Genomic DNA, 18,045 nt, shown 5'->3' with positions numbered 1-18,045 from the left:
CGAGGCCACCTTCATTACTTGGGGAAATTCCTGGGGAAGAAAAAAAGGTGGAATCCAGCACTTAGTAGACCTTAAAAAGAATGCTTCTCTGCTACGGGTTTATATGTTCTTTTCTACAGCAGTCTTGATGATACATCTTCACATGGAAAATATATCCTAGCGTCCTCCTGGCTGTTCCGTTGATGTCATCTAGGGGATGAAGGCACAAGATCTTGAGGTACCTGATTATTTAGACCTGTTTTGTGATGGTGGAGTAACACAGTATTCCTGCCCTGAAAGACCACCCCCCCACCCCCCACCAGTGCAGCCATGAAACTAGCAGAGAAGTAGCTGCCACTGTGGTATACTGATTATTCTGGGGATAAAGGAAAGAGCACTTAATCCTGCTGCTTAGGGCGACCTCCCAGAGCCGTGATGTTGGACTTAAAGATGACTCTGTTTCACCCAGGGATGTAGGAGGAGAATTACTGCCCAGGTGGAGACCAGTGAGAGCAAAGGCACGGAGCCTGAAGGTGCAGAACGTGGTCAGGCAGCCGGGAGTGGTTGGTGTGAGTGACATGCAAGCAGGCAGAAGTAGGCCTGGGAGCATCCTTCCCCTCACCAGTATCAACAGGTGTCCCCCACGCAGTCACACTATTTCTATTGGCGCATGCCCATGTTCCCGTCAAACATCCTGCTCTTGTGGAAGCAACTTAGGTGCAGGATGATGGATGGAGCTTATAGAACCTGTGCGAGGTTCACAATGCCATCAGTGCAGCCTTCTGGCAGTGAAACCTACATTTTGTGCTAAGTGGCTGGTTAGTGATCCTTGTAAGGCCTGTGAATGCCTTATTGAAGGGGAAATTGACATGCTTCATATATATGGTCAATATTATGCATAAAGTATACGGTTTATCCTTTCTTTGCCATGTCTTCTCTATCAGTCCATCCAGCCCCAAGTGTTTCACATTTCTGTGTTCTAAACATCTAGCTATATTTAACAGTATATGGAATTCGTGGTTCTTATTTTTCTCTTGATTGCTTCCCTTTTCTGTACAGGTTGTCTCATAGGCATTAGCATGTTGGTGCTTTGGGGTATGCTCGAGGGGTACACTTGCTCTTAGAATCCTTTAGTATGTGGATTGAGAAAAGAAACAAAACAGTAAGTTGGCCTCAGGTTGTCCCTATCATTATATTTAACAGTTTAATCCAATTATTGTCATTTTTGTCTCATTTCCAATGGAGTAGCTATCTGGTTGAGGGGAAAAGAACTCAATGTGGTGTCCAGGCTCTGGGGACATTTCTCAGGGTGAATTAGGAGCAGGAGCTGAAAGTGATTCCCAAACACCTCACTAGAAGCCCCAGGGAAAGTCTACTGAATAACCATCCCACCAGTTCTAGACTGATGAGCCTCTGGCTGCTCAAGTTAAAAATTACATATAGTTCAGCCACTCTCAAAAAGGCTCTTTAAGTGGCTTTTCTAGAGAATTCCCCTAAACAGTCACCTTGTTTATTTCTTAAACTGATCAGTGTACTCATGATTCTTTTTCCCTTAGGAATTTCTGCTTTCCTCTTTTATCATTCATGGAATGTTTTTTCCCATGGAATTCCCCATTCCTCTGTAGATTCACTTTTATTCCATCCAGGAGATGTTTCCCTGATGATTTCATAGCATAAGATGAAGACTTAAAAGTATTTGATGCCAAAGAGAGAAATGTTAGGACCTCTTGAGTCTGATTCAGTAAATTGGCCCCTGGCTGCCGTGTGTCTTGGGGTGAATCATTGTCCTTTAGTGAATGAATGTTAGAATAATCAAATGAAAGAAATGGATCTAGCAGCCAGACACACAAATCCTTCTCTCTACCCCTTGTCCATCAATGTCCCCAGCACAGAAGAAAAACCCAAAGTAAATAGGATGTGTGTTCAGTCTTGTGCGTAGCATCCAGTTTGCAGTATGCCTTCCCTGTGCCCTGGCACGCTTCTCTTTGTGCAGGGACTGGGATGGGTGTCCATTCATCGAATCTAGGGGGATTGCTCTTGTCATTTCCAATCTGGTAAGTGCTGTCAACCTAACAGCCCTAAATCTTGATTTGACCTGGCCTTGTCTGTATAAATCTCACCCACTGTTGAGATCATCATAGTCTAATGACCAGTGTTAGATTCATTGTTTCCATACCATAACAATCGAAAGCTGCCAAGTTTTGAGGATGGATGAGCTTTTCTTTCTGCCTGAGCAGAAAATTGTATGGGAGGGTACAGATCAGGGGCTGTAGATAAGTAGAGTAGTTCTTGAGTGGTTCATTAGTTCGTTGTGGAAAAATATTGGTTTTGCTGTTTTCACTGAGTTTTAAGGCTGTGAAAGTTAAGCAGCATGAACCCCAACATCCATCCTGTAGAAATCAGGGCTTTTGTCAATGCTCAAAAATATTATATCTGAAGGTGAAGACCCCAAACCTTTGTGCATCAACTTCAAGAAAAACTGTTTAGGGTTAATCAAAATTATCTTGAGTAGAAATTTCTCCATGGTTAATGACCTGAAAGATAACTGTAGTGACCTTTAGTTTTATGACTTCAACTCAGGGCTTGAGGTAGTATGTGCCCCTTCCACACATTAGAGAGTATTTTGGACATGCGCCATTTCCGGGATATTTCAAAAGACATCAAGACAAAGTGTGTTGGGCTTCCCTGCTGGCTCAAAGGTTAAGAAGCCACCTGCCAGTGCGGGAGACATGGGTTCGATCCCTGAGCCGGGAAGATCCCGTGTGCCATGGAGCAACTGGGTCTGTGCACCACAATTACTGAGCCTGTCCCCCAGAGCCCGGGAGCCACGGGTACCGAGCCCTCGAGCTGCGGCTCCCGGAGCCTGCCCTGTACAGAAGGAGCCGCTGCAATGAGAGCTCCACATTCTGTGACGAGAGAGAGCCCGCGCGGCTATGAAGACCCAGCACGGTCAAGTAAATAAGTAAAATTTTTTTGAAAAGCTAGTTACACTCAACTAAAATGGTTCCCCAAATCCAAGATTCATGACCACACTTTCCAAAATGGTGTTCTAGGTTCCTTTGCTTCTATAAATGTGTTTGCTCATCATCAGTCAAAGTTAAGCAGGATTTATTCTTATTGTGAGACTTCTCAGAGAGTTTACTGGGCTAATGTGTGCTGTGACATCTTAAGGGTGGCTCACAGCATTCAGCATTTGTCCTGGGGCCCCTTTGATCTAAAATCACTTGCAGACCATCTCCAGAACTCATGTCACTCTGACACGGTGGCGGAGATGCTGACCTGCGATAGATGAGCTCAGATTTTTCTGGCTCTCCCATCCAGAACTGGAGCCGTTTCCCTACCCCTTGAGTCTGAGGTGGCCTCTGACTTGCCAGGGGTGACAGACGCAGCCCAAGCGGGGTGTGAGTTCCAGAGTCCAGATCTCTAGAAATCCTGCCGCCTCACGTTTGCCCTCTTGGGGCTTCGCCCTGCAACGTCCACCTGAGGAAGCCGGTCTGACCTGCGAAAGGATGAGAGGCCAGTGAGGGGAGAGCTGAGGTGCCCCATTGCCTGTGCCAGCTGTCTGACTGAAGCCTCTGAGACCTTTGGCACAGCTGACCCAACTGAGAACAGCGCGTGAGTGAGCTTCGGCAACTCACGGAGTCGTGAGAAGTGTTACGTCACTGTTGTTTTAAGCCACTGAGTTTTGAGGCGCTTTGTTACACTCCCACAGTCAACAGACACACCAGCGTAAGCAGTAGCACCCAACAAAAACTTTGAAACGAGACCGAAAAAGTACGGTTGTTTATCTAATCAGATATTTCCTATGAAACTTTTACGGCTTAAAACTAAATTTCTGGACAGGGATTTTCCAGAAACCCGAGTCACGTGAACAGTTAACCAGAGCCTAATGTGTGTGGCATGTGAGTCACGGCACCAGGAAACGGTCCCTAATCAGAGAAGGCATGGCCTCAGGAAGGCTAGAGGGGCTGAGGGGGCCGGTGGAGCCCGCCCACCCAACGCTCTGCCGACGGCTGGGCCGACAGCTCGCTCTGAAGGTGACCGGGGTCACTGAGGGCTCGTTCTCCCAGCTTAGTCATTAGATGCCAGCAGACATCTGCTCCACCCGCCGACCAGCTGCGGGGATGTGAGCCCTTGCCAGCGTTCCCGTCAGAGAGCGGGTGTAATTATTCCTGGCTCCGTGGAGCAAATGTGATTAGCAGATGTCGAAGGGGCCCGTTTTTGGCAGGCCCTGGTGAGGTGTGGAAATGGATGCTGCCTGGGTGCTGCCGCCTGCCATGGCCTGACGGCGCCGGGTCCTGGGCCATCACCCCCGCCGTCCTCCCAGCGCCCCAAGGCCAGGTCAAGCCGTGGACAGGGTGATCTGGGGCTGCAGGCCTCACACACTGCAGCAGGAAGCCTCAGGCAGAGCCATGTCCATCTGAAGATGCTCAAGCTGGAGGATCGTGACAGTCACGCCAAAGCCATGCTGGCCGCAGTGAGCTGGGGAGAAGCAGAAGGACGCGAGAACCATGGGAGGCTGGAGCTGGAGAAGCCTCTTCCTTCGTCATGGCCAGATGGCTCCCCGGGAAACTCCGCAGCGCTTTGTAAAATCTGTTTCCGAGTGACTCAGGCTGGGAGTCTTGCAGCCTCTCCCTGGGGAGAAGGGCCGGCTTCTTCGGTGGAGGAAGGTCATGCCTCACGATTGGCTGGGACCTCTCGTTGGTTGGCTGCAGCCTCATCCCTCCTGGCGGTCCCCCTCGGACCACCCTGGCCTAGTCCCCTCTCCCCCCTGCCTTCCCACAGTTACGTGTCCGCTGGCTTCCGCTGAGCAGCCGTGCAGCGGAGGGGGAGGTGGGGGGGACTGCCTCCCAGTCTTGAGTTCCTAAAGCCATGGCTTTCTCCAGCGGCTTCAGTATTCTCATCCCCTGCTCAGACTCTCTGTCTCAGCTCTTGTCCCCGTTGCATGTCATATGTGTGAGCGTTGTGCTGGGAATTCACAGGCACTGTGAGGAGTCTGTATTCCACCTCGGCCATGTCATTTTCACTGGCAGTTCTGTGGAGTTTTGTTACATTAGATTGACCCTGGTTTACATGTCATGCCCTGTGTGTGTGGTTAGTCGTTCAGTCGTGTCTGATTCTTTGTGACCCCATGGACTGTAGCCCGCCAGGCTCCTGTCCGTGGGATCCTCCAGGCAAGAATACTGGAGTGGGTTACCCTGCCCTCCTCCAGGGGATCTTCCCGACCCAAGGACCGAACCCGGGTCTGCTGCATTGCAGGCAGATTCTTTACCATCTGAGCCACGGCCTAATGGGTACAAAAAACTCCAAGTGGAACTTGGCTCCCTCGGAAGCCAGTGCCCTGGTTTCTGTGTGAATGTGGAGGTCCTAGTGCCTTTCCTTCAGGGATTGATATGTCTCAGGTCTAAGTCAGTAAAACCAGAAAATCAGGCCCACATGCCTCGCAGACCTTCGCCACATTAGGGACAGTGGGTAAGCGAGGGATCGTGGTTGTGTGGGTCTCTGACTTTGCTGTCTCTGATAAGGCTGGGAGGAGAAAAGCTGGAGCTCCGCCTTGAGATTCTTCAAGGTCAGTCCATGTGGCATTTGAGGGCCGTGAGGACTGAGTTGCCAGAACAATTTGGATCCGAGTTTTTCTGAGCATGTGCCAGAGTGCGGCAGTTCCTGGGAGCATTTTAGGGGCTCCCTGGAGGTAACGGTCATGATGGGAGCAAGGTGGCCCTTGTCAGCCTCTTACTTTTTAATCGGCATGCTCTGCTTTGATCCGTCTCATACACAGAACTAGGGTTGCTTGTCAGATTCCATTTGATAAATCGTGTTCTGTGCTCAGAAGAAAGTTAGCAAACCGCAGGTTCAGAGGACTGACTTCTAGTAAAAACAAACACGGAGAGAAGCCTCTTTAGCCAAGCAAGTAATGATTACATTTCTGGGATCTGCGTAGATCAATCCACAGACGTTTGGAAGCAGTGAGAAAGCAAAGAACTAAACAAATACTTGTTTCTGGGTAACTACTATGTCACCAGGAAACTTAGTCAGTATAAACAGAGCGTGCAGACTCTGACCTCTAAATGGCAAGGGGAACATCAGGCCAAGTCTAGGCATCAGTGCAGGTGAATCTGCCAGGGTGTGTCATTCTTGAGTAAACCCCAGTGAGTCCAGGGCAGAAGCTTTGTAAGAGTCATGTGATAAAAGCTACCATTACTGAGAGCTTTCCGCTGGCTGAGTGCTGTGCCTTGGATACATGTCGGTGCTAATACATGTAGGTTCTATTCTCCCCGTTTCACATATGGGTAAACTGAGGCTTGGAGACTGAATCATTTGCCCAAGGTCACATAGCTGATAAAGTGATGGAGCTGGGGATGGGTCCCTTTGGCTAGAGTTTATGTCCTTCAGTGTTCTGCTTCATTGCTTCTCTCTGTTAGTCCCTTTTTAAAAATTTTTATGTTTGTGTGGGTTTTCCACCCGAATGGTTTTGCTAAGTAGAGTACCTAAGGATACCTAGTTCGAAAAATGTCTTTCTTGTCAGTTACTATACAACTTCATGATCAACCCTGTCCAAGTTTGCTTCATATAAAGTTGACATGTGGTATTGCATATACATCATCCTCACTGGGAAAAATAAAAGAAGGTAGAGAAAAGGAGCCAAGGGTCTAACCTTCCCCGTGTGTACTAAACTAAGCAGGCATGTGCAGGCCTGGAAGTGTGTGTTTGTGCCTGAATTTGATGGCTCACAGTCACCCACAGTTTTACTGGTGCAGGAGAAATTAGAATTCTTGCAGCCACAGCAGCAGGTAGCATTGCTAAGGCAGATGGGAAGCTTTTGCACAAGTTTTAAGTTCTTAAATGTAGGATGTTTTTCTCGAATGGCAGTGCGGCTTTTCCAGTTCCTCTTCTGTATCATGGCCTTAGCAAGGGCTGGGTAAGGATAGACTTAGAGAGGGTATGTTCTCTTACTTGGTGACCTTCCAAACGTGCACAAACCTATTCCTTATTCCTCCCAGTAACCAGATGTTTCCAGTGAGAGGGCTAGGTTCTGCTGAAACTTCTCTCCCGTCCATTGACTCTGTTGGAGCAAGGTAGGTCCCCTAAAGAGTGAATTTAAGAGGCATTTAGTTTTATTTTTATAGGTGCATTTGGGAAAGCTGGAACTGTTTGAGAAACTATTTCACAGCACATCCAGGTGGCCTGCACACTCGGCCTCCATGCATCACACCAGAACAAGACTGAAGCTTGTACTGCGTTTCTCTCATAGAGCCAGTGAGGCGCCCCCTCTTCGGGAGAAACATGAACTTGTGTGGGTGCTAGGAAGTATTGAGCAATAACTCTCTCAAGCCACCAGGGCCCCATTTGCCTAGCAGAAATTTATGAACAGGTCCTAGCGGCTCACACAAGTTCGTTTTTCTTTCCCAAGCGCCTCATGCACTTCCTGAAAGTCATTTTTTCATCGAAAGATTTGCTGTACTGGATCGTTACAGAGACATACCTGAGAAGTCCCACTCTTGACGCCGTAGCAGATGAGGATGACTGCTGAAATAGGGCCTCAGATGTGGCCTCCTGATGGGGAATGTGTTGGTTAAAGGGGATGTGGAGAAAAAAATTGCTACATAACAGGTATCTGGCTGATCTAACAGAACCTAAGGTCTTGCAGATGGTGGTAGAGCTGGGCGTGGGGAAGCCTGCACAGCTTGGACCTGAGTGGTTGTGAGAGTCCCTCACAGTGACGGGCAGCTTGTCAGTGGTTTCCAAAACATCTGTCTCAAAGAGGGCGGTTGAAATTCCTACTGGGGAGTGTTTCCAGTCATTGTCCATGAGAAACGAGAGTGAGTGGGAGTGATTGAAACACAGATCAAGAGGAAATGAGTCTGTGCTCCACTTGGGATTACAATGCAGATGAATTCCATATTTTGGTTAGGGAATGTTTTCTTTTAGAAAAGGGAAGACAAGAGAAAAAAAGCTTAAGAGTCTGACCAGGTTACTAAGAAGCAGACGGAGATGAAGTTTAACGTTGGCTGAAACAGCCGCTTCAGTTTGCTGTTCTTGTGTTCTGGGTGTATGTGTGTGCACGTGCGTGTTTGCAAGAAAATGGCCCAGGATTTACTGGCATGCTTTTTCTGCCCTTGGCCCTACATCCCCACCAAGGTGGCCTGACCTCACCCACACGAGCAGTTTTAAAACTACTGTAGTCAGCGGAGCTGTGGATCCTCGCTGTTTCTGCACAAATCAGTGACTTGAAGATTCAAACCAATGCAGTAGCCCCCATATCCACGGGGGACACATTCCAAGACCGCCTGTGGATGCCTGAAACCTTGGGTTGTACCAGTCCTGATGTGTCCTATGTTTTTCCTACACACAAACATGCATGATAAAGTTTAATTCACAAATTAGGCATGATAAGAGATTAACAGCAATAATTAATAATAAACTAGAGCACTTATTAATAATACGCTGTAATAGAAGTTATGTGAGCGTGGTTTCTTTCTGTCAGAATGCCTTCTTGTACAGAGTTAATGATTTTTCCGTCTTAACTCAGCGCTCGTCATGCACTATGTCTACGACTTCTGCACTTCGAGGCGTGGCAGCAAAACTAGCACAAACTTCTTTTTCCTTCATGATTGCGTGAACAGAAGGTTCATTCTTACTGAATATTAGCAATCCCAGCATATGAACTTTTTTCTCGTTGAGAACTTTCATCTTTTCACTTGAAGAAGTCTTTCCCAGCTTTTCTTTGGTGGGTCCGAATTGGCAGAATCCCTGTTCTTCCCTTTGGGGCCACAGTTTAGTAATAGGAGGGTGGCTGGAGAACAAGCACTGAGATACGTCTGACAGTCACAGCAAGGCCACTAAGTGACTGATGCGCGGGACAGGCTGGACACGACGATGATGTATGTCCCGGGAGGGATGGAGGAGGACTTTGCTAGATTTCGTCACTCTACCCAGGCGCAGAATTTAAAGCTTGTGAGCTGCTTATTTCTGCAATTTTTCACCTAATATTTTCAGACCTTGGTTGACTTTGGGTAGCAAAACACAGAAAATGAAAGCATGGATAAGAGGGACTACTACATATGTATTCATCCTATTGGCAGAAATCACAACTGAGATTTTCCTGAGTTAACTGTCAGGAAATGTCTGTTGATTTTGATTTAGAGATTTTCTTTGTCTCCTCTGTATAAACCGTGGACTGGAGGAGCTGATTTACTCTGTGAGTTGCGTTCTCGACGTGCAGCTTCCGATGATTCGGAACCAAAGAGCTGAGTTCTGTTTTGCCCGCTGAGGAGTCATCCGACAGGTGGTTATGAGATTCGAGCTGTGTGTGCCAAATGCCGTGCACGGATGGACTGGTGAGCAGGGGAGATGCACGCGGTCCCTGCCTTCCTGGAGGTCACGGTCTGCAGCCTCTCACAGCCTGGGGTCTGGGCATAAGGAAACCATGCACCCAGGAGAGAGCACCCAGGGAGCTGGGCAGGGCTGAGGACCGGAGACCCTCCTTTGGCAAGTCAGGTGTCGCCTCCTCTTGGCTCCCCTGGTGGGTGGTCAGTGATTTTCCGAAGCTCCCCTCAGGCCCCGCTGGCTCCAAGGTCAGTGGGCAGTGGTGTCAGCCCCTCAGGACCACCAGGGATGGGAGGGCTCGCCACCCACCCCTCCCGTGGCCTGGGCCTCCTCCAGCTACAAAGTCCACCTGCAGAGTCACCTCCTCCGCCCTCCGCTCTCCGACGACCAGGCCGGGGCGTGCCGCGTCCTCCTGCCTCTTGCCTGGTTGTCACGTGCAGCTCTCCCTGCCGCCCCCTCTTCCATCTGTGAGGCCCCGAGGTGACCTGACGGCTGAGGAAGGGCTCGCTCTGGGTGGCCTCCCTGCTGCATCGCAAGACCAGGGTAGGGCTGCGGAAAGAGCTGCAACCACTCCTAGCTCTGTCCCTCCGCGCCCAGGAGGCCAGGCCTGGAGGCCGGGGGAGTCTCTCGTGGACAGGGCCGAGGGCAGGGCCATCCCACCACACTCTGCTTTCTCAGAGGGGCAGCGAGACGGGTGGGACGCCCGGAGCACGCGGGCAGGAGGACTGGAAACCAGGGTCCCGGTGCCTGCCTGCCCGCCTGCAGGTGGGACAGCGCTGCGGGGAGACGCTGGGGTGTGGGCTGAGCAGACCCTGCGTGCGCGGCCTGTGGGTGCGATGCTGAGTCAGATGAGGATGCAGAACTAATGTGCCGACGGTCCAGTAAGGGAGAAAAACTGCTCTTCAACCAGCCTGCCCTGGAAAGCGCAGTGCGTCCAGAGGACTCCAGTCAGGCCTAAAGAGAAAGGCTTTCTGGAGGAGAGGGCGTTCGAGCTGGACCTTGAACCACAGCTGGGAGGGGGATGCTCAGAGGCGACGGGGTCAGGAGGCGACAGCACCCAGGGGGCGCAGGTGGGAATCCCACCCCAAGGGGCGAGTCCTGGAAAGTCCCGGAAAACAATTTACAATTTACAAGTGGCCTCTGCCAGTAGACTGCACACTCCACAAAGGGACGAAGGCCAGGGGGTCGGCAGCTCGGAAAAAGTGGGTGTGTGTGTTCCCCATTCAGAAACCCAAGCCTCTCAAGGGACCATGCTGGAGGAAGTGTGCTCTGGGTTAACGTGAGGCCCCTACGAGATTGTTAGCTTTTCTTTCCCTGGTGGCCAGTCAGAGCCATCACACAAATGCTGGAGGATTTATTTCCAAAGGATATGGAGGTAGTTGGACAAAAGCCTAACTACAATGGGTTGTTTTTTTTTTTTTTAACATCCAGGGTCACAGCTATTAAATTTCTGTAACTTAAGGATTCTAGAATTACAAATGGCTTGCCTCCTAAAGTGGACCTTTGTCATAATTCAAACTCAGAGCATTCTAATGTCGTTTCTTCTACAGAAATACAGGTTTTGATGCGGGGGAGCTGCTCTTTTTCTGTTTTCTTAAGTTAAGCTTGGTGGTTCCACTTCTTGCCATCGGTCTGCTCGGTGGACACAAGGCAGTGACTGCCCTCACTTCAGGAAGTTTGCATGTACTTAGCAGCTCTCTTTAATTATTTCCATTTTCCTGCCATGCACGTCTGAACTGTAAGTTCTCTTTTCTCTGGGGTTTGCAGCACGGGTTTACTTTTTATGTTTTTCCCCCTTTTGAGTGTTACACGATCCCCAGTCCCCAGAAGGCCAGGACCTGTTTTAGTAACTGATTTATCAGGTGCTGGGCTGGTGACCCTGCGGGAGTTTGTGGACGGGACCCCTGCCTCCTTTCCCAGGGACTTTGTGACTGGCCCAGCTGTGAGCGCGACAGAGTGTTCTCCACGCGGCGGTAAAGGGGGCTTGTCTGTGGGGCTCTGGAACCTCCGCCAGCGGCTCTCGCGTCTCAGGCCTGCACTCAGGGCCCTTCAGGAAGAGTGGGAAATGTCCGAGAAAACAGCCTTGGGCCTCTGGTCAGAGCGTTCATAGTTTGCCACAAGTAAATACTTGAGAGGTGCTCGCTCCCCTCTCTCCGGTTCCCCCAAAGTTATCTGTCTCCCACCTTCACTGTTGACCAGTGGAGAAGTCCCTTTAGATGACTTCTTTCAGAGCAGCTGATTCAGAGTCCGTCCTGTGAACCACCGCCACCGGGACGGATCTGGGCTGAAGTGGGGGTGGTGGATGGCTGGGAGGTGGGGGCCGCGACTCCCTGGAGAAGTGGGGGTGGTGGATGGCTGGGAGGTGGGGCCGCAACTCCCTGGAGAAGTGGGGGTGGTGGATGGCTGGGAGGTGGGGGCCGCAACTCCCTGGAGAAGTGGGGGTGGTGGATGGCTGGGAGGTGGGGGCCGCGACTCCCTGGAGAAGTGGGGGTGGTGGATGGCTGGGAGGTGGGGGCCGCGACTCCCTGGAGAAGTGGGGGTGGTGGATGGCTGGGAGGTGGGGGCCACGACTGCCTGGGGAAGTGGGGGTGGTGGATGGCTGGGAGGTGGGGGCCGCGACTCCCTGGAGAAGTGAGGGTGGTGGATGGCTGGGATGTGGGAGCCCAGACTCCCTGGCGAAGTGGGGGTGGTAGATGGCTGGGAGGTGGGGGCCACGACTCCCTGGAGAAGTGGGGGTGGTGGATGGCTGGGAGGTGGGAGCCGCGACTCCCTGGAGAAGTGGGGGTGGTGGATGGCTGGGAGGTGGGGGCCGCGACTCCCTGGAGAAGTGGGGGTGGTGGATGGCTGGGAGGTGGGGGCCGCGACTCCCTGGAGAAGTGGGGGTGGTGGATGGCTGGGAGGTGGGGGCCGCAACTCCCTGGAGAAGTGGGGGTGGTGGATGGCTGGGAGGTGGGAGCCCAGACTCCCTGGAGAAGTGGGGGTGGTAGATGGCTGCGAGGTGGGGGCCACGACTCCCTGGAGAAGTGGGGGTGGTGGATGGCTGGGAGGTGGGGGCCGCGACTCCCTGGAGAAGTGGGGGTGGTGGATGGCTGGGAGGTGGGGGCCGCGACTCCCTGGAGAAGTGGGGGTGGTGGATGGCTGGGAGGTGGGGGCCGCAACTCCCTGGAGAAGTGGGGGTGGTGGATGGCTGGGAGGTGGGGGCCGCGACTCCCTGGAGAAGTGAGGGTGGTGGATGGCTGGGATGTGGGAGCCCAGACTCCCTGGCGATACCTCAGGCAGTTAATCAAGAGACACACTTCCTCTCAATGGGAGGCCAGGGATTTTCTGTTCCTTTGTTCTTTTTTCTTCTTTAATTTTTTTTTTTTAATTTGGTAAAAGTTACATAATATAAAACATAGTATTTTCACCATATTTGCCTGTACATTTCAATGGCACTGAGTGCATTCACACTGTTATGCAGCTCTCACCATCATTCATCTCCTGAAGTTTTTTATCTTCCTAAACAGAAACTCTGTCCCCATTGGACACTAAGTCCGCACTCTCCCTCCCCCACCCCTGGCACCTACTATTTACTTTCTGTCTCCGTGAATTTTATTCTAGGTACCTCCTATAAATGGACTCAAACAGTATCTGTCTGCACCTGATATATATTGTAATGCCTTTTTAATGCTAACTCAGTATATGTCCTACAAACAGATTGTACCTTCTTTTCTTCCCCCTGTGTATACAGTAGTTTCTCATTAGTTATCCACTTAATACATAGTAGTGTGTATATGTCAACCCCAAGCTCCCGATTTATCCCACCCATCCTTTCTTCCCTCGGTTTCCCTGTTTGTTCTCTACGTCCGTTGTCTCTGCTTTGCATACAGGTTCACCTATACAATTTTGCTAGATTCCACATGTGTGCATTATGATACCATGTTTGATCTTCAAGGAGATCAAACCAGTCAATTCTAAAGGAAATCAGTCCTGAATATTCCATTGGAAGGACTCAATGCTTAAGCTGAAGCTCCAGTCCTTTGGCCACCTGATGCAAAGAACTGACTCAGTGGAGAAGACCCTGATGCTGGGAAAGATGGAAGGCAGGAGGAGAAGGGGACAACAGTTGGATGGCATCACCGACTCGATGGACATGAGTTTGAGCCAGCTCCAGGAGTTGGTGATGGACAGGGAAGCCTGGCGTGCTGCAGTCCATGCAGTCTCAGAGTCGGACACAAAACTGAGTGACTGAACTGAACTGATACCGTGTTTGTTTTTCTCTGTCTGACTTACTTCACTCTCTATGACAGTCTCTGGGTCCATCCATGTTCCTTTGTTTTTAATGCTAACATTCAGGCCATTTTCCCTCATGGTCACCTCAGGCTGGGCTCAGAAAGGCTTCCGTGGTTCCCCCTGGTGAGGCCACAGGTCAGCACTCTTCCCTGACCAGAGACACAGGGACGTCACAGTCCTTGGGTTTTCTTTGTTATTGAAGGCCGGGAGTGTGGGACATCCTCCCTGGTCCCCATAGCAAGGTAGCGGCTGCCTTCCAGGCCTGCGTGGTTTGTTCAGACAAGCAGACTATTCCGAATCAGTCCCAGAGAGCCGCTTCAAAAAGACCACCGTCTGCCCCATGGAGGAGGAGCTTGTTGTCAAGGGCTGCAGTTAAAGCAGTGAATTTGGCAGCTGCTTTACTGTGCCGCTTATGCGTCAAGGCTGGTTATGCAGCAGCAGCAGCAGTGGATGTCTGAAGAAGTGCCATGACCACAGGTGCCAGGAGTGATCCCAGGCACCTCTGTCTCCTCCCCATCCTAAGGAGACTAAGAACGGCCAGGGCAGTTCTTTTCCCAGCCAGTTCCCGCTGGTGACCGCCAGGCCCTCTGCCTCCTACAGGCTGTGAGAGGGAGGCCACTGTGGTTCCTGAAAAGAATGGCTGAGGCCAAGGTCCGTGGCCTGTTGTGACTGATATTTTAGAACTGAAAAGAGGAACTTGCATGGGAGCTTGCATTGCTTTTGGAAAGACACATGTTTCTTCCATCAGTTTTGCTGCGTTGGCAGACAAAATGTTGCAAACTCAGAGATCATCACCAGCCCCTTTTTAAGGAAACAAACAAGACCATGACCCAATTCAGTCTCTTTTCATTTATTTTGCAGTGTATGGCTCAAACATTACCAAAGAAAACTGGACGGGTTCCCTTTCATATTTCAGTTAACATGAAACATGTCTCTTAGCACACAAGGGGATGGTTCCAGATGGGCATGGTGTGTATCATGTTTGCTATGTGCTCACCACTTCGCTGGTGCAAAACAAATGCCGAGAAAGGTCTGTTTTTCCTGAAACAAGGAGATTGTTATGTATGGATATATGTGTAGGTGTATGTACTTTTAAAAGCACCTTCTGTTTGCCACACAGTGTGCTAATCGCCTTTCGCGGCCACGCAGAGTTTTTCTATATGAAACATGGAGAGAGCCTTAAATACTGAACTGTGTGGTCCTCACCAAGTGCAGTGTGAGATCAGAGAAGGCAGAGCTTTGTGTGGGTTGGAATGGAATTTTAAAATATACCTTATTAACTTCAAAGGCAGACATATGGAAATGCTAATAACTTTTTAAAAAAGCAAAATGTTTGGCCAGTTTGTGTAGAAGCTGTGAGTGGGGGTGCGGAAAGTGCTGGGCGTGGCTGCGTGGTCTGGGGGCTCCATCCCACAGGCCCACACCCTCTGCCCCTGGGGGCCGCCTGTCCCAACGCCACCCCCAGGGGCTGCAGCCTCTCATTTCCTCCCTGGGCTGTCCGTGCAGAGGGTGCAAAAGCTGACCTTTCTTTGGGGAGTGGGATGGTCAGAGGTGGTGGTGGTGGTGTTTAGTCGCTCAGCTCTGCCCGACTCTTTGTGACCCCCGGTGCTGCAGCCTGCCAGGCTCCTCTGTCCATGGGATTTCTCAGAGAAGAATACTGGAGTGGGTTGCCATATCTTACTTCAGGGGATCTTCCCAACCCAGGGCTGGAACCCACATCTCCTGTCTCCTGCGCTGCAGGCGGGTTCTTTACCGCCGAGCAGTGATGGGTCAGCAAATCTTTGTTGAGCACCAACTGTGTATAATGAAGAAGAATAGCCACTTTTATTAAGTGCTTGGGTATGCAGAGTCCTGTAGGAAGCCTTGTGCATACAAATGGTAACTTCCCACAATAACTCAGTGCAGTGCTGAGCTAAGTGCTCCTCAGCTCGGGGGAGAGAGTGTCTTGCCTAGGGTCATCACACTGCCGCTGGATGGCAGAGCTAGCCTTTGGACGGGGTTGCAGACAGGATTGTGTCTCCTGGTGAGATGGTGCCGGGCTCCCAACAACACAGGATTCGTGGCGTGTGGTCGCAGACCTCAGCAGTCTCTGGATCTTCAACAGGAACTGTGGGAAGAGGCAGCTCACGCTGCACATGCCCCTCCGCCCAGGCCTATGGAGAAGGGGAAACTGTGTCCACACAGGGATCATATGAAGAAAGGGAAATATGGAAAAGGGCAAACTGCCAATGCAGGTGTGGCGGCTTACCTTCAGAATTAGTGCAAAGAGTTGAATGTGACGGTGGGTGCCACGGGCAATAGTTCTTGCTGATTTTGGAAACAGTCTCTGTGGTATCGTCACACCGGCGGGTAGGCAGCTGAAGGAGTGAAGCAGGCTGCTGTAGCGTGAGGCAATACGGACTGGTAGAGACTGGGGGAAACTGGAGAATCTGTGCCCTGTCTAAAGAGAACAGCCACTACCCAGCACCAGTGATCAGTTGCCATGTGGAAATGTAAGTCCAATATTGCCAGTGTACTCATCTTTTCCCCCTTAAAGAAAAGCCAAAAATTTGAATTTTTACATTGTCTTTCAATTTTGAACGTTTGCTGCTAATTTTTAAAAGTTTAATGGATCAGCTGTTGTATGTAAGCCTCCAGTTTTTGAGCTCTCTGAAAGAATAGGAATAGAAGTGGGGGCGTGGAGGTTGGGAACCCCAAGTCAGCAGACCAGGATAGCAAGCACATCTCACATCAGGCCCACCTTGCACCAGTGTTTCTCACCCTTCAGTGTGCATGCAAGTCCCCTAGGGTCCTGTTCACGTGTGCATCCTGGCCCAGGAGTTCAGGGATGGGGGTGGGGGGTGTCTGTTGAAAAAGATTCTAGGCTTAGTGGGGAAAGGCACTGTGATAAATTAATGCCTTCTACTATGAGCAAAGGAAAGGGAAATGACTTGACATATTTTCCGTCTCTGTGGTACAGCAAGGTGATAAAGTCAGTTGTGTGTTTCTGGTCATTTCCAGGGTTCCCCTAAAAAGGCAGAATTTGAGAACACAGCTTGGTCAGCTTTTGAATTTTACACCCTTCCTTACTTATACACACTCCTCCATATAAGAACTTGGATTCATCTCTCTGCCTTCTGGGAAACTGGGATAAGACTATCAGACTTTCAACTTGGGTGGGATAAAAAGAGACTTAACTGATTGGCCCTCCCTTCCTTGTGCTGTATTCTGAGGATAAAAGCTATGTCTTGCATATGTTGGTGTTCTGTTACTTCCACATGGCCTTGGCGTCCCTTCAGCATGGGGTCCGTGGTGGGAGGAAAGGGTGGGTGCCGAGGAAATTGCTTTGAGCAGAAATCATCTTGTTTCCATTCACTTAGAGCTGCTCTTGGAGCCCTCCTCAGGTCCCCTGCCTGTGTTCACTGCCCTTGGACTTGCATGCCAGGAAACAAGATGCTCTTTCTAATTGGGCAAGTGGGAGGAGAGGGACTGGGTGAGCCAGGATGGGCTGGCAGTTGACACCTAAAAATAGATCTTTTTCCTCATGAATAAACATGTTTGGGGAGCAAAATGCCATGCACGCTTCTAGCCATCCCAGACAGGTCAGCCAAGGAGGCCGACAGGGCCAAGGTGCAGCCAGGTGGATGGAATGCCAGCCAGAATGGGGTTGCCATGACAACAGGGCCCCTGGAGAAAGCTTCAGGGGCCTCCAGGGAGTGGAGGCCGATCTCAGATCTGAAGCCAAAGTGTATGTGCACGTAGGATGGGAGAGGGGGAGGGGAGAGGGCTGGGCCAGCGCTGCTTAGACTTTACGTGCCTGTGAATGTTAATGTGGATTTTGATTCAGGGCTTCTGGCTGGGGTCTGAGATTCCTTAGGTCTCACACGCTCCCAGGGGCTGCTGAGGATGCTGGTCCGGGGAGCACACTTTGATGGGCAGAGGGTTCAAGTCCACCATGGACTTCAGGACTCTGAGGCAGGGTGAAGGCACTAGGCCGGCACGTTACCCCATGCCATTTGTATCATCTTGTGTTTGGCCTGAGCTAAAAAAAAAATGGCAAGTGCTTTGACAGCTGTTTCTCATCATACTGAGATGTTTTCCTTGCCTGGTGATGGTGGTGACACTTTAGAGTAACAACAAAATTGAGTGTTGTGTATTATAATTTTGCTGGTTGAAATGCATATGGTTAGGCAGACTCTATTGTCTATGTAACAATTCAGTAAAATGTAGCCTGTAATAGTTGATGTATAACTGAGGCTCTTCTGAAATAATGAAGCAGATTTTAGCAACATTTTAAGAGCCAAAGAAGAGCTCAGGCATTAGATCTGGGAGATAAAAGTCATTTTGATCATTTAAAAACTTTGATGAGAATGTAGGTCACTTGCCCTGTGCAGGGGAACAGAGTCATTCCTTGAGAGGCCGGGGTCCCTATCCCATCTCTCGGAGAATAAGCTTGACCTGCTGGTTGGTTGTGTCTGGAAGTGGCAG

General features: G+C 50.5%; 1 protein-coding gene across 5 annotated transcripts in view; it reads left to right on the top strand.

Annotated features, from left to right (window-relative positions):
• LHFPL2 (LHFPL tetraspan subfamily member 2) overlaps positions 1 to 18,045 on the top strand; it is a 172,961-nt gene that overhangs the window by 96,240 nt on the left and 58,676 nt on the right. Inside the window, exon 4 of one of the 5 annotated variants that reach the window (XR_011488122.1) lies at positions 120 to 210. The exons of the other annotated variants lie outside the window; for them this stretch is intronic. The gene's annotated coding sequence lies outside the window, so the exon portion shown is untranslated. Of the gene's footprint in view, positions 1 to 119; positions 211 to 18,045 lie in introns of those variants that run through there. 5 annotated transcript variants of the gene reach the window in all.

Source organism: Odocoileus virginianus, chromosome 6 (assembly GCF_023699985.2).
Source record: "Odocoileus virginianus isolate 20LAN1187 ecotype Illinois chromosome 6, Ovbor_1.2, whole genome shotgun sequence".
NCBI lineage: Eukaryota > Metazoa > Chordata > Mammalia > Artiodactyla > Cervidae > Odocoileus > Odocoileus virginianus.
Note: the sequence above shows the minus strand (reverse complement) of the source record. Positions and strands in the feature narration are given on the sequence as shown.